Below are 17919 nucleotides of genomic sequence, written 5' to 3'. Positions count from 1 at the left end.
TTCTGCTATGTACAGGATTATTCACTAGCAAAGCATTTTATGAAATTCTTAAACCCATAAAAACAAATTAATTTTTAATGGGGAAATTATAAATTTTATGGCTAGAGCATGTTTTTTGTGTGATGGAAAATTTCCAGTAAATTATACTTAGCAATGAAACTTTTTTAAAACTCTACATATTTATTAAGAAATGGATTAAATCTGTTATATATTTAAATCTTGTGTAACACAAATTAGGTACCAGTTGAGCAGACTGCTGAGGGTATTTCTAATAAGAGTAAGATCATAGTTATGGTTGAAATAGAAGAAAACTAGAAAGTTCTTTAAGGAGCAAGACTTAATATGCCAGTCGAGTATTATGAATTTATCTAATACTTACAGCTTTGAGACTAATTATGTAAGTCTTCTCTAGAATGTAAGGTATTTTGGAACCCATTAATTTATGGTAGATTAGATGTTTGCTTCAGATTTGCATGGTGTCCGAATTATAAATTAGTTATATGTAATGTAACAATCTGATAGAAGTAGTAAAACAATCTAAATCTTTCTCATCCGTAATTTTTTTGATTGCATTCCAATAAGTAATTACATAGGAACCTCACTGCAGTGTAGAGAGTAATAGTTTATTATGCTTAAGACTGTACTGTATCAAGGTGTGTCCTATTTTAGCCTCTCTTCAGATGGAATAGTGTTATAATATAAAATGATTTAGTAGAAAGAGAATGACTTTCATATAAACGTAAAATAGAAATACAAGTTTTGTGAAGCAATACATAGCCTTATGTACAGTGCACACTGATGTTTTCTGTTCTATACTATTATGTTAAATAAATGTTGGCCTTGACCCACTCAGTAAATTAATTTCATGATTCAGTGATGTTTGATGAGTTCTGCTGTGGAGTATATTACAGTTTTAGTGAATGAACAATTTAAGAATGTATAATAAAGTTTTAAAAGACTTAGGATGGAACTATTTGTAATTTATGAAATTTCCTGGGATTATTTTTTCTTTTTTACTCAAAAACACAGCAATTGATTGAATTTTTGATTCTACCGATCAAGTTGCAGGGTTTTTGGGGTTTTTCATTTGCTCTTCTGGTAGTAAAATCTTACAAGTGTTTTAGAATGGTATACATGTGTTTTATTGATAATGTCTTCAAAATGTATTTCCATCGTAACTACTATAATTTTGACTGACTTTAGCAAACACCATGTGAATGTGTTTTTTGACTTCAGTTTATAAAAGCAGTTACATAAAGCATTTCAATTCGGAGTTCTAATGGATCTAAAATTTAATATTTTAATAATTGCATTCTATTTAACAGTGTTTCTCAAACTTATGTTGAAATACTTAAAAGTCAGGCTGTTTTTGGCCAAATACTTTTTATTGTAAAATACCATCTTGAAATCTTGATATTTTTATTTTCTAAAAACAACTTCAAATAATTGTACCCATGGAACATATTTCTAATTATATACATCTCATAAAATGGCAATCACGTATTATGGGGAAAAAAGAGCTAGTTAGTTAAGAATAACAGGCTATTTTAGTTTTTCTAGTATTTTATTACCAACTATCCCTTGCCAACAGATGAGATAGCAATAGCCAAAGTATTCAGAGAAATGTAAGAAATTGTATCCTTTAAGTTAATATTTTATGTGATTCTTTGTATTTCATTTTAGCAGTTTGACACCTCAGTCCAATTCATGCATTTCTGTATACATTTCTGGAAATAGTCACTATAAGCATCTTCTCAAATTAAAATGGTACAAAAATAAATGTATTAGTGAATTTCAGTCTTGCTATGTTATGAGTTTTTAGGACTTTGAACATCAGTGTTTAGACTGACATCAGCAAAATGGCAAAGTAGGCAGCTCCAAAACCCCATTCCTCCACAGGAACATTGAGAAACTAGCAGAAACTTTGAGAACAAACTTTGCCAGAAGTCTGGAAAACAGTACCAAATGCTGAACAAAGAAAAAAGCACTTGAAAAGCTTTGTAGTATTTTAAATTGTCAGTGCCCTACATGCTCCCCAACTTGGCAACAGGTTTGAAGACAGCAGCTCATGGATATATCATAACTAGTGTAGACCAGTGTGGAACCCAGGTCCCTGGTTCCAGAAGGAGCAGAGCAGACTTTATTCACTAATTATTGTATTTGTGTATTCTGACCTGCCTTGGAGCTTCTTGAAGGACAGATTCAAGGCAGTCAGATCTGTTTCACCTAAATCAGAACTTATTCCGGGTGGAAAAGCAGTGGAAATTGATTGAAAACATTGTAATGCAAATGAAAAGACCTGCAGATATTTGGGGCAAAAGATTATAGCTGATTCATGCAACAGACCACGTAAGTCCTGATAGGAAAAGCCTATCAGAGGGAATTTCTTTGGGAAATTAGGACAGTCAGAAATGTCAGTGTATATGTGGGAACTTAGAAAGCCATATGCATGCCCACGGCAGTACTTATGCTCAGGAAAGTCTTGAGAAGACCTCATACTGCCTTGGAAGTGAAGGCCAAGGCAGAGTTGTAAATGGCATTGCTAAGTGTTAAAGGTATACTCCAGCACAAAACCTGTCTGCAAAGAATAGGAGACGTATTTTTGTTTTGTTGTTAAGCTCTTGGCATTCAAAAAAATATTTGTCAAAATACTGGCTGAACACTGCTAAACCTTCAATAATTAAAGCAATCCCTGAAGAATGGGGAGAATCTGATTTCCCAAGTTACCATATTATATAATATAATATTTGGATGTCCAGTTTTCAACAACAAAAAATCACAAGGCATGCAAAGGAACAGGGAAGTATGGCCCACTCAAAGGAAAAAATAATGAGAGAAACCATTATTTTTGGTTTTTGGAAGAAGCCCAGACACTGGAATTAGTAAATAAAGATTTTAAATCAGTTATCTTAAATATACTCAAAGAGCTAATGGAAAGCATGGACAAACAACTGAAGGAATTCAGGAAAATGATGTAAGACCAAAATGAGAAAAAACTAGAAATTATAAAAAAGAAGTAAACAGGAATTCTGGAGCTGAAAAATAGAATAATTGATATAAAAATTTTACTAGAGGGACTCAGCATCAGATGTGAGAAGGCAGAAGAAAGAACCTGAACATCAGACAATTGAAATTACCGAATCTGAGAAGTAGATAGAAAAAGAATGAAGAAAAGTGAACAAAGCCTAATGGACCTGTGTGATACAGTGAAGCAGAACAATACTTGCATTATGGGAGTTCCAGAAGAAGTGAGAGAGAGGCAGAAATGATATTCAAAGAAATAATGGCCCAAATTGTCCAAATGTGGTGAAAGACATGAATCAATCTATACATCTAAGAAGACCAACAAACTCCAAGCAGGATAATGTCAAAGAGACCTATGTTGAGACACATAATAATTTTGATTTTCAAAAGCCAAAGAGTCAATTCTGAAAGCAGCAATAGAGAAGTAACTCATTTGTACAATGGATCCTGAATAATATTAACAGGTGATTTCTCATCAGAAACCATGGAAGCCATAAAGTAGTGGGCTGACATATTTACGGTGATGAAAGAAAAAAATGTCAACCAAGAATTCTGTATCTGGCAAAACTGTTCTTCAAGAATGAAGGTGACATTAAAATATTACCAGATAAACAAAAACCAAGAGAGTTCATTGTTAATAGACATGCCTCACCAGCAGTGCTAAAAAGAGTTCTTCAAGGTGAAATAAAAAGAGACTAGACAGTAACAGAAAGACGTATTGAAGAGAAAAAGAGCTTGGATGTATATATAACTACATAGGTAAATTTAAAAATAGTTTTATTGTACTTTTGGTTTGTAATTCTTCATTTTCTTCTTACATGATTTAAAAGGTAAATGTATAGAACAATAGTTATAAATCTGTTAATGGGCATCTGTGATAATAACAGTATAAAGTAAGAGGGATAGAGATGTACAGGAACAGAGTGTTTGTATACTATTAAAACTAAGTTGGTATTGTTCAAATTACGCTGTTATAAGTTTAAGATTTTAATTATAATCTCCATGGTAACCATTAAAAAATAACTAAAATATATGTAGGAATGTAATAGGAAGGGAATCAAATGGTATATTGCCTAAAATCTACTAAATACAAAAAATGAAGTAATAGAGGCACTGAGGAACAAAAAAATACTATGACAGATAGTAAACACAACTAAATGGCAGAAATAAAGCGCTATCAGTAATTACTTTAAATATAAATGGATCAAGCTCTCTAACTAAAAGGCAGAGATTGGCAGAACGGATAAAAAATAATCAAATGTGCATATAAAGTCTATAAGACATTCATTTTAGATACAGACACGAGTAAAAGGGTGGAAAGAGATACTCCATTTAAATACTAATAGCCAAAGAGATCTGAATTATCATAAAAAAAAATTTAAGTCAAAAAAAGTTTGTAGGAGACAAAGTACGTCACTACATATTGATAAAAGTTTCAATTCATCAAGAAGATATAACAATTGCAAACATATTTGTACCTAACAACAGAGCTTCTAAATGTATGAAACAAAAATGGAACTACTTAAAGGGAGAAGAGACAGTTTTCTGCACTGAAAGTTTGAGACTTTGATACCCCACTTTCAATAGCGGGTAGAATAAACAGACAGAAGATCAACAAGGAAATAGAGTGAGTAATACTACAAAACAATTATACCTAACAGACATATACAACACACTACATTCAGAAACAGAAGAATACATATTTTTCTCATGTGCATATGGAACATTCTCAAGATTAGACCATATTTTGGACCACAAAACAATTTTTAATACATTTAAAAAGATTGAAATCATATAACTATGTTCTCTGACATCAATGAACCAAATCTAGACACCAGTAACAAAAGGAACACTGGAAAATCCACATATTTGGAAATGAACACATTCTTACACAATGGGCCATACAGGGTCTGACAATTAAGTTTGGGAACTTGTTGCAACAATGTTGCTAACCTTTTATGATATCAGAGGGATTATTCATTATGAATTTGTATCAACTGGACAAACAGTTAACCAAATTTACTATTTGGATGTGCTGAAAAAGCTGTGAGAAAAAGTTAGATGATCTGAACTTTTCACCAACAATTCATGGCTCTTGCATCACAACAATGCACCAGCTCACACGGCACCGTCTGTGAGGGAGTTTTTAGCCAGTAAACAAATAACTGTATTGGAACACCCTCCCTACTCACCTAATCTGGCCCCCAATGACTTCTTTCTTTACCCGAAGATAAAGGAAATATTGAAAGGAAGACATTTTGATGACATTCAGGGCATCAAGTGTAGTACCACGACAGCTCTGATGGCCATTCCAGAAAAAGAGTTCCAAAATTGCTTTGAAGGGTGGACTAGGCACTGGTGTCGGTGCATAGCTTTCCTAGGGGAGTACTTCGAAGGTGACCGTAGTGATATTCAGCAGTGAGGTAGGTAGTGCTTTTTCTAGGATGAGTTTGCGAACTTAATTGTCAGGCCTCGTACACCTAAAGGAACTTGGGGGAAAAAAAGAGCAAATGAAATTCAAAGCTAGCAGAAGGAAGAAATTAATGATCAGAGCAAAGAAAAATGAAATAGAAAACAGAAAAAGTATAGAGTAAATAAATGAAACCAAACCTAATTTTTTTGAAAAATATCAGCAAAAACGACAAACAACTAGATTGTCTACGAAAAATGAAGATTGAATTTACTAAATCCGAAATTTAGGAGTGGACATTATCACCAACTTCATAGACGTAAAATGAATCATTTAAGAAAATTGTGAACAACTATGCACCAACAAACTGGATAGCATAGAAGAAATGGGCAAATTCTTACAAATACACAAGCTACAAAAACTGACTCAAGAAGTAGAAAATGTGAATAGACTTGTAACAAGTAAGGAGATTGAATCAGTAATAAAAATCCTTCCAACAAAGAAAATTAAGGGATCAGATACTTTCTGTGGTGAATTTTGCTAAACATGTAAAGAAGAATTAATACCAATCTTCCTGATACTCATCTAAAATATTTAAGAGGAGACAAAACTTCCTATGAGACCACCTTGCCTTGGTTCTGAAGCAGACACTACAATAAAAGACAACTACAGACAAGTGAATATAAATGCAGAAAATCTTAAGAAGATACTAGGAAACAGAAGTCAGCAGCATATTAAAAGGATTATATAACATGACAAAGTGAAGTTTATCCCGCGAACGTAAGAGTGGCTAACCATGAAAAAATTAATCAATGTAATATACCACATTACTAGAATGAAGGAAAAAAACCCACATAATCATTTTAATTGGTATAGAAAATGCATTTGCTGAAGTCCAACATCTTTCCATGATAAAAACACCCAGTTAACTGGGCATAGAGGCGTTCTTCTTCCACATACCGTGTTTCCCCAAAAATAAGACCTAACTGGAAAATAAGCCCTAGCATGATTTTTCAGGATGACATCCCCTGAACATAAGCCCTAATGCGTCTTTTAGAGCAAGATAAGATCTGGTCTTATTTTCGGGGAAACAGTAATAAAGGCCATATGTGGCAGAACTACAGCTAGTATTTTACTCAATGGTGAACAAGTGAAAACTTTATCCCTAAGTTCAGGAACAAAACAACGGTGCCCACTTTTGCCCCTTTTACTTAATATTGTACTAGAAGTTCTAGCTAGAGCAATTAGGCAAGAAAAAGTATTGAAAGCCTTCCAAATTGGCAAGAAACAAAACTATCTCTATTTGCAGATGACAAGGTGTTGTTTGTAGTAAACCCTAAAGAATTCTCTCTCTCTCTCTCTCTCTCTCTCTCTCTCTCTCTCTCTCTCTCTCTCTCTCTCTCACACACACACACACACACAAATACACACACAACTATTGGAGCTAATAAATAAATTCAGCAAAATGCCAGGATACAAAATTAATGTGAAAAAAAAATCAGTTTTATTTTTACACAGTAGCAATGAAAAATCCAAAAAAGATATTAAAAAAATAATTCTGTTTAAAGTAGCATCTGAGAGAATAAAACATTAACCAAGCAGATGCAGGATTTATGTACTAAAAACTATTAAGTAAACATTTTTGAAAGAAATTAAAGAAGACCTAAATAAATGGAATGATATCCTGAAATCATGAATTGGAAGACTTAATATTGTTAAAATACTACCCAAAGTGATACACAGACTCAGTGCAATCCCTATTAGTATTCCAGTAATGGCTTTTGCAGAAATGGAAGAAACCCATCCTACAATTGATAAGGAGTTTTAAGAGCTTCCGAATAGCCACAGGAATCTTGATTAGGAAGGGTAAAATTGGGAAGATTCATATTTCTCATTTTTAAAATTTACTACAAATGTGCAGTAATCAAAAGGGTGATACTAACCTAAGGATAGACATAGAAACCAATGGAATAGAATTGAGACCTCTAATGTATGGTCAGTTGATTTTTTTTTTTTTTTTTTACCACAGAGTCAAGACCATTCAGTGTGTGTGGGGGGCTTTGGGGGACAGGGGGAAGAGAGTAGAACACTTTTCAAGAAATGGTGCTGGCAAAATTGGATGTCTACATGCAAAAGAATGAAATTGGATCCTTTATACCATCTACATATATTAACTCAAAATGTGTCAAATACCTAAATTTAAGAGTTAAAACTATAAAACTTTATAAAGAAAATATAGATGTAAATATTCATAATCTTGGATTTGGTAATGGTTTCTTAACTTTGACACCAAAAGCGCAGACACAAAAGTTAAAAGAAACACATAAATTGGACTTCATTAAAATTTAAACTTTTGTGTTTTAAAGGGTAATCTCATTATGAGTGAACAGACAACCTACAAAATTGGAGAAAGTTTTTCAAAATCATATATATGATAAGGATTTAATATCCAGAATATATAAAGAACTCCTACAACTCAACATCAGCAATAACACCCTCTCTCAAAAACAAAAAACCTCAGTTGCACAGTAAGGAAAATACTCGAATAGACATTTATCTAAAGAAGGTATATACAGTTGGCTAATAAGTATGTGAAAGGATGCTCAACATTAGTCATCAGAAAACTGCAAATCAAAACCCACCATGTGGTACCAGTTCACACCTCCTCTGATGGATATTAAAATAAAGACAAAAACCAGAAAATGAAGTGTTTCTTTGGATCTGGAGAAACTGGAACCTTTGTACATTGCTGGTGGTCAAGTAAAATGGTGTGCTTGCTGTGGAAAACGGTTTAGTGGTTCCTCAAAAGATTAAACATAGAACTATCCTGAATAAACAATTCTTCCATATATGTTTACATATATAAATAGACATACATATATACTTAGTCACTAATTTTTATAGCAACATTATTTGTAACAGGGAAGAGGTGGAAACAACCGAAGTGTACATTAAGAGATGAATGAATGAAAAAAATTACACACACACACACACACACACACACACACACAATGGAACAATGGAATATTGTTAAGCCATATAATGGAATGAAATGCTAATACATGTTACCACATGAATGAACCTTGAAAACATATGCAAAGTTAAATAGGCCAGACAGAAAGAACAAATATTGTATGGCTCCACTTACATAAAATAACTAGCACATGGGACAGCTGGATGGCTCAGTTGGTTAGAGCGTGAACTCTCAACAACAAGGTTGCCGGTTCAGTTCCTGCATGGGATGGTGGGCTGCACCCCCTGCAACTAAAAAGATTGAAAATGGCAACTGGACTTGGAGCTGAGCTGTGCCCTCCACAACTAGATTGAAGGACAACAACTCGGAGCTGATAGGCCCTGGAGAAACACACTGTTCCCCAATATTCCCCAATAAAATTTATAAAAAACCCAAAAAACTAGCATAGGTAAATTTATGGAGACACAATGTAGAAATTTTCGGGGGCTGGAGGAAGTGAGGGAATGGTTAATGGCTAGAGAGTTTCTGTTTGTGGTGATGAAAACATTTTGGAGTTAGTGAGTCGTGATGGTTGTAGCACACCACACACGAATGTAATATCACTGAATTACGCACCTGAATATGGTCAAAATGGCAAATTTTATGTTACATATATTTAACCACAATAGAGGGAAAAAAAGAAACATCTAATTGTTTTTAGATTCTGAATTTCTGTAAGATAAAGGAAAATGTCAGGCTTACCTAATCTGTCTTTATATGTTCCAGTGATGTTTCGTCAACTAGGGAAAGAGCAGTTATGTGACCTTTATTGAGCCTCTACCGTGTGTCAGACACTATTCATATATTCTAACTACATATTCATATGTTTAATTTCTCTGTTGATTCACACTCTGTGAGTTAGGTATTATTGCCTTTTTATAGATGAGAAAGCAATTACAGAGAAATCATAAGTAATTGATGTAAAGTAGTAAGTGTTAGGGCTGACACTCATTCATACCTAGGGCAGTCTAGAGTATACATAGCTCATTCCCTCTTCTTTTCAGATGACATGATACTCGTTTTATCCCTGTAAATCACAATTGATGTTTATAACGAGACTGAAAAACCGAAGGTCTTGAAAAGCCTTCTTTATCAAAATGTGTTACGTTTAGGTAGTTTAATAATTTTTAACTATTCTCTTTCTAAATTAGCATCACAATTGTCAATGGAAAGTATATATGTTTTGGGTGGTTTTCATATGACAGGCATTGTGTGCGTTCATATATGTTATCCGATTTACTCTTCACTACAACACTGATGTGGTATTTCAAGATGAATATTGGAATCTCTTGGAAGTTAAGTAACTTGCCCAAGTTGGTGTAGCTGGGAGAGTATGGAGCCAATATTCTCTTCCAATTTTGCTAGATCTCCAAATCATATGTGGTATCATACCTAGGATTTTAAGCTGGGGTGTCCAATTCAATGATTAGAGAGAACATTCATCTATAACTGTAAGTATACAGCCTTCATTTAATGTCAACAAGGCTTTTTCCTGGAACTTTAACTTTATAGCCTTTTTAAATGTCCCTTTAGCATGAATCCTGGTGAGTAGTGTTCTAATAGCTTCCTTCTTTACCCATTAATAATAATTAATAATGGTATATAAAATTTGCTAAGCACTTTTATGTGCCTTGTAGTGTGCCAATAAGCGTTTCTGCTTGCATTATTGTTTTTAATCTTCTCAACAATCCTGCGAGGTATAGGTAGGTGTTGTTATGATTTAGCACAAGCCTTCTTACCGCATGGGCCCGAGAGAGGTCAGTTAACTGAAAATCAGAGTCACGGAAATATTTATTGTAAACGTTTTAACTTAAAAAAAAGTATATAAATGTAGATTCATTAGTCTTTTGATACAGGATCAAGGCCTTTTTCTTGAGCAAGAGATTGCTACTTCAAGTTTGACTTTATCTGTTTGCTTAAACTATATCGATGACGTGGCATCCATGATTTTCAGTTGTTTTTTCACTGAAGTGGAACAGGAACTTAAAACTATTTATGAAGCAGTAAGAGCACAGTGCTTCTTTTAGAATATAATTTTCCCAATATTTTATAATTTTACAGTTGTCTTACCCAAAATTAATTCAGTAGCAGTTGTTTATGGCTTGCTTTCATTGAATGCAAAATATTCGACCTAGTTTTTATAGCAAGAATTTTCTTTTTCCTTCTCATTCAAATCAGTTTATTTAATATTTAATGTAATTATGTTATAAAAATTGTAATTAGAAGAAACAGGTTTGGGAACAAGCATCACTGCCTCTTGGCAGTTTTTTCCGAGTTTTATTGATACTTGCTATTTCAGTGTGTCCATTTTTTAATGTGGTAAAATATGCATAAAATTTGCCATGTTAACCATTTCAGAGTGTATAATTCATTATCATTAAGTAGACTTATAATGTTGTATAACCATCCCCACTATCTATTTATTTCCAGAACTTGTTTGACATTCCATATAGTAACTCCATGCCTATTAAGCAATTTCTGTTCTCCTTGCCTCCCTCCCCCACTCCCTTTTAGGCTCTATTTTCATTTCTGGCTCTATGAATTCTAGGGCTCTTCCTCATATAAGTGGAATCATACAATATTAATTCTTAGTGTCTCGCTTATTTCACTTATAATGTTTTCAGGTTCATCTATGTTATAGAATGTATCAGAGTTTCATTCTTTTTTATGGCTCATTAATATTCCATTGTCTATATAAACCACATTTTTTTCCTATTCAATTGTTGATGGACACTTAATAACTTCCTATGTTTTTAAAGTTGCAAAAATTTTAATCATAGTATTTTCTTAGTTGAAACATTAATAATAAGTAACGTAGGTTTTTGTGCATTGGTGCTAAAATACCATTTTTGCTGGTTTTCTAGAAAATTAAACATATTTTCAGTGTATAATGGACTCATTAAATGATTATTCTATGTATGTTCTGAATTTTCATTTACTCTGAATTTTAATTATACATCATGCCAATACAATTAAAAAGATAGTATTGACACATATTTTGGGAGCTTATGTAGCATATTTTCATTGTATCGAATGATTCAGTTTTAAACAAGACAAAGTTAAACAATACAAATTTGAGTCCTTAAAGTGGGTCAGATTAGTGATAGTTTGAAAAATTTGCTTTGCTTTCTTCCCTATCTTATTGCCTGTGCTATTCTACAAATAATGAAACTAATGAATCAAGTCATAAAATTGTCATTTTTATAATTTTACAAACATGAACAGTTATAGTTGGGTGAAGTTACTAGAAGATGTGGATTGGGTTTTATTCAGTGTTCTCTTTTGAATGTACTACCATGCTTCCCCTAAAATAAAACCTAGCTGGACCATCAGCTCTAATGCGTCTTTTGGAGCAAAAATTAATATAAGACCTGGTCTTATTTTACTATAATATATAAGACTCGGTGTTATATACTATATAAGACCTGATCTTATTTTACTATACTATAAGACCTGGTCTTATATAACATCACATCACATCACATAATACTGGGTCTTATATTAATTTTTGCTCCAAAAGACACATTAGAGCTGATGGTCCGGCTAGGTTTTATTTTCAGGAAACAGTAGTTACAGTGAAGATAGATTGGGAATGGAAAGTAAAAGGAACAACTTCCCTGTTCTATTGAAGGTGGCACACCTCTTGTTTTTAAAATATTTTCTCCTCCCCTCCTCCCCATCCCCCGCCTTTCTTCCGATTCCCCCCACCCCAACCCCACTACCCCCAGTTCAAGCCGTTGTTTCTCAGTCTAGTTGTGTAGGACACAACTCCCTGACCCACGCTGGTATTATGAATCTTGAGCTCCCCCCGCTGAGGCAGTCGGTTGCCAGTTGTCGGCCACTCACAGCAGCTCATGGCAGCTCTCGCCAGCTGCTGGCTGCTCATGCTGGCTGCCAGGCACTCACGCTGGCCGCTGGCCACTCACACTGACCACCGGCCACTAATGGCGGCACACAGTAGCCTACAGCGGCACATAGCAGCCCATGGCAGCACACAGCAGCTGGGGCGGACTCACGCTGGCTGCCGCCCACTCACCATGGCCACCAGCCACTAATGGCGGCACACAGTAGCCCATGGCAGCACACGGCAGCCCGCGGCAGAACACGGCAGCTCACGCCAATCTCCTCTTCACGGCAGCCCAGCTCCAGGGAGAGCCATTGTTCACAATCTTAGCTGTAGAGGGCGCAGCTCACTGGCCCATGTGGGAATCAAACCGGAGGCCTTTGGCGTTAGGAGCACAGCACTCGGACCTGCCTAAAATATTTTCTTAGTACTGGTTTTGAGCAGTTTTCATGTGACATTGGAAGACCAATTCTTATTTTTATCCAGTGGGTCCCATGTTGTGGTTTCAGTTGTCTAGCTTTGTTGATTGAAGTATACTCTTACTAAGGTGTCTATTGTAAAAATCATTCAGTAAGAACAGATGGCTTCTTAAAACAAATTCTCTTTTGTAAATTCTCAAGGATAGTGTGCAAAATTTTAATTAAAATTGGAGATGCTGGGAAAATCACCTCCCTACATTTTACAGAAAAATTTGAAAAATACATGTGGATGTTTTTGAGTAAATTTGATAATCTTGAATGATTGTCATAAAAAAGAAAAGGGTGAATCAAGTACAATCCATTTTCTAATATATTTATTTACGCTGGCCCATTTGTAGTTCTAATTACTGCCAAAATGAATCATGGCTTAATGGGTGGATGAACTGGCTTCTTTTAAGTGAAATGACCACCAACACCCTTTTCATTAAACACTTTTCTTTAGGGTTGACTGGTGGGTGCCCATGACACATCGTTGTTCTTTTTAAGTTAGAGGAGAGTTGCTAATAGTAGTCATCTCACTTGCACTTTTCCTAGGGAACCAGATACTAGACTGGTATTTATAAAAATTCAGAACGTACCTGGCATGAATGCCTAGTACAAGTTGGAATGAAGTACAGGCTGGGTGTGAATGGAGAGGTGGTGTTGGACTGAAATTCCACAAGGTTTAGCTCTCCCTTCACTGGAAGGGCCCTCAGGCAGCAGCAGTTTTCCAATATCCAACCAAGGTGAGTGGTGATGCACGCAGCGAGCATCATCCAGATAGATATTCTTATCTGTCGATGTGGAGTTAGCATTTCAGAGTGCTCTTTGGTAGGGTGGAAGGTATTATGGAGGTAATTTTGAGGGGTTTATAGACCCTGTAGGTACTATTTGCTAGGATAAGAGTTAATGGGGGTAAATCATTTCCTTGATACGGGAGGAGATTAGTTACAGTTTAGATTTCCTACCCTGGGCACTGGTTCCTATGGAGGTTGGTTTTGGTGGGTTTCTGTTTTGGCAAGTTGTGATTCTCTGTAGCCATGGTTTTGTCTCTCCAGTTTTAGGGGTAGTGGTGTTCCCTGTAACCTCTTTTCTCTGACAAATATAAGAAGAGTTGTTGATTTTTGATTTTGTTCAGCTTTTTATTTGTTCTTGGGATGGAGTGGCAGCTTCTAAGTTCCTTACACGCTGGTCTGGATACTGGACATTGGTTTCTTTTTTAAAAAAACACGCATTGCAGGGGTGACCGGTTAGCTTGGTCGGAGTGTGCTGCTGATGGCACCATGGTTGCTGGTTCGATCCCCGCATGGGCCACTGTGAGCTGCGCCATCCTTAAAATAACAACAAAAAAATGGCATTGCAATTAATTACAGGATGATCATCTTGCTCTTGTTTACATTCAGTTTGATTTTTTATTTTTTGTAAACTTTTATTTATTTTAATTTTTCCGGGATGCATCAGCTCCAAGTCAAATAGTTGTTTCAATCTAGTTGTGGAGAGCACAGCTCACAGTGGCCTATATGGGGATCGAACCGGCAACCTTGCTGTTATGATCACCATGCTCTAACCAACTGAGCTAACCGGCCGTCTACGCTTATACTCAGATTTATGTTTTAATAGAATAGATCTGTGGAAAGACAAGGGCTTCCCAAACCCCCTAACTGGGATGATCTGGAATAGGTCTTACTCTAGGGCCTGGTTCTTCCTCTGTAGTATCACCTGTTTGGGGTCTCAGCTGGACTCCAGGGCTCTTATCAGGATCTCCCCAGTTTGGCACTCTCTTCCTGGATAGAGAAATCTGTATTGAGAAGAGTTGTATGCCTCTTCTACTGTTTCTAGGGAGAGGACTAATTGTGTTAAATTCAGGGCCTATTAAGCCGATGTTCTTATAGGGCTCGGCTGATGCTGTCTGAATGTTTTTCTATGGCTGAAAGATGGTTACAACATAGAGAGATTTGAACATCAGCAAAACTGGGACATATACTGGGTGTACTGATTGACTCTCGTGCCTGGATTTTCTGGAGCATTAGGACGTTTATGGTTGGGGTAGTGGTGATTAGTGCAGAAAGGCACTGGTGCTTATGCAGCTTTGCCTGTTACGTCCTGTGATGATGTCTAAAACTGAACGTCGGTTTCTGCAGTGAGACTAAATGACAGTAATTATAATTATAAATGATCAGTTGTCCCTAATAAGTTGCTGGGGCTCCCATGCTGCTGCTGTCTGTTGAGACCATCCACATGGTTCTTATCTATGTACCGCTAGTCATGTGGTCCCTGCCTCTATGGAAAGCCACTTGTTTGTAGATAAAGCCACCAAAGCCACTTGCTAAAATCAAAACACCAGGTAGTCAGCTTAAATCTCTCTCCTAGGCTGCAACAGTATGACTTACCTGTCTTAATCTGAGACTCTACTAACCTATCCACACATGGTGATGTCTAAGACTCTACAAAATACCTTCATCGTTCCTTTTTTATATGGATTCTGTTATTTCTCAATGAATCTGGCTGGTAAACTACATATTGAGGTCTCCTTGCTCTCCAGGATGTGAACAAAGTGACAAATAAGACAAAGGAATAGTGACAGAGGAAAAGTGTCAACTTGATTACTCAGAAAGATTAGATTGGAGAATGTTTAGTAATATAGTTAAGTGGGCTTCTTAACTCAGTGCTGGAGTTTGGCCGTCTGACCCACTTGTCAGACAAGCAGACAAGCAGCTAGGCAGACAAGCAGAGTGGACTGTCTGTGCAGAAGTGGAGATTGCTTGCTCCCTGTGGGCAGTTTGTTCCCAAGGAGAAGAAGGATAGAAATGAGCTGAACAGGTCTAGCTGATTAAACACAAACTAACCAGTGAGGAGACCAAGAATTAGACTAATTGAACTTCCTCCAGAAGACAGAAGCAGTAGTAGAGAAGAAGAAATGCCTTCCATGTATGTCTGTATTTTCTTGATTTATTCATTTTAGACCATCTTTAATGATTCTTTGCTATGGAAGTTGAGGAATTGGCTCACTTATCCTTTCCTGTCTGCTTTCTTCTCATCCTTTCAAAATAATTCTGCTATAATTTTGGTTAAATAAGTATTGAGTATTCGTATTTTACAGTCATGTACCTACCTTCTTTTCTCTATAGAATTTCGTTTTTATAGGAATTAATGTCTGTTTGTGCCCTTCAGTGTAGTTTCTAGACTCGACAGTAATGAAACCCAAAGCTTTTCTCCAGTTGCATTAGTGTATCCTATATGTAGATACTTGATCAAATTTATCTTCTTAAAGCAGGTTTTCCTGGGATAGTCTGAGGGCTGCATGCTGGACTTCTTGTATATAAGTGCTCTTGCATTGGTGGTCTTCTTAATATCTTACCTTCACCATTATCCTTAAGGTTTTCCTCATCTTGCTGTTATATTAGATATTGTTACCCATATATCACATGTTCTTTCTCTTGGTGTACTCTTATACTTTCTAATGCACAGATTCTAATAATGTCTTAATAAAGAATACATGGGAGGTAAATCTTTTGAGAAGTAGCATGTCTGAAAATGTTTCTATTCTACCCTCATACTTCATTCATAGTCTGAATCCTAAGTATAGAATTCAAGGTGTGAAATAAATTTCCTTCAGAATTTGATGGCATTGATCTGTTGTTTTCTTTCAGTGTTGTTAAAAAGTTTGATTCCTTTTTGAAAAATCCTTAATTCTTTGTATGAAATGTGTTTCTCTCTGGACATCTGTGGCGTCTTTTTTTATATTCATAATTCTGAAATTTTTATGAGGATTTGCCTTGCCCATGGGTCTGTTTTTGTCATTTGTGCTGGACTCATGAGTGAGCCCTTCCAGTCTGGGAGTCTGTGTGTGGCCTTTCATCCTAGAATATTTTGTAGAATTAATTCTTTGAATTCTTCCATATTCATTGTATAAACTTTCACATTGTGCCCACATTTTCAGCAGTGTGCTTCTGCTTTCAGCCATGAATGATGTACCCCAGTCCAAAGACAATGTTTTACCCTCCCCAGTGAACTCCAGTCTTTTGCTGTTGTGGGAAAGTGGACAAGGTCAGGCTGTGCAGTAATGGGAGGTGATATCAGTGGTTAACTACTTCTAAAGAAGACTTTCAAGAATCCAGTGTATTTGGCATCAACCTCACTCTCACGACCAGACGTATGTGAACCTATTGGGAGTTCTGTATTGATTATCAAGTTGCTTCTGAGCCTGCCCTATGATTGGCTTTGGATTGGCTTTCTCAGGTCTAAGTAATGTGCCTTTGTACATTTGTTCTAGAAATATATGTGCATTATAAGATCTATTAGTGGATATAAAGAACATGATGAATACTGATGAACAAAAATGACATTTCATGGTATCTGCAACAGCAGTAATGTTATATGAAATTATCTTTGATTTCTATTGTCTATCAAGTCACATGTACTGCCAAACACTGACATTTTTTATTTGTTTGTTTAATAAGTGAAGGAAAGGCTAAAGTTCATTTAAAGGATAGTATGAAAATAAAAATATACTCTCTTTTTCCTCATTCACTTTTTTGGAATCTGTGAATTCTACCCATGGACCTGATTTAAAACTCCTGAATTAGTGAAAAACAAGGTGGTATATGAGACCATAATCACGCTTTCCTGTATTCGTCCATTTTTTGAAGCAGCCTCTACAGTTTGTAACCCCGATCAACCTTTTCACTTATTCAACAAATGTTTACTAATATGAACTAAGTGTAAGGCACTGGCGTCAGGGACACACTAGTTAACAAAACAGACAAACCTATATGGAAAATTTGAGAGAATTTTACGGTAAACACCCATAAGCCTAGATTGTATAATTAACACTTTAGTATGCTTGCTTTACTACATATCCAATCATCCATCCCTTTTTTGTAAATTGTTTAGTAAATATTTAGAAGCTGAGTCATGCATTTTTTCAGGCACTTTTTAATAATTTTTTAAATTAATGCTAAGTAGCCCTCCAGGAAAATTTTTATTACTAATTTACACTCTTACCAGTGGCATATTATCACACTTTGAACCTATGCCAACACTGGGTTTTATTGTTTTAAAGGTAATTATTTGATAATTTTTGATAGATAGGTTGTTACTAAAGTAAGTTTCTTGTTTTAGCTCTAAAATAACTCTCTTCCATATGTAACACTCATAAAACAGTATTCAG

General features: G+C 35.5%; 1 protein-coding gene across 2 annotated transcripts in view; it reads left to right on the top strand.

The window, feature by feature from the left end:
• The window catches only part of FBXL17 (F-box and leucine rich repeat protein 17), a 461969-nt gene that overhangs the window by 19737 nt on the left and 424313 nt on the right, over window positions 1-17919 (top strand). The gene's annotated exons all lie outside the window — the stretch shown is intronic.

Source organism: Rhinolophus ferrumequinum, chromosome 7, assembly GCF_004115265.2.
Source record: "Rhinolophus ferrumequinum isolate MPI-CBG mRhiFer1 chromosome 7, mRhiFer1_v1.p, whole genome shotgun sequence".
NCBI classification, from domain to species: domain Eukaryota; kingdom Metazoa; phylum Chordata; class Mammalia; order Chiroptera; family Rhinolophidae; genus Rhinolophus; species Rhinolophus ferrumequinum.
This window is presented reverse-complemented; position numbering and strand designations above follow the sequence as displayed.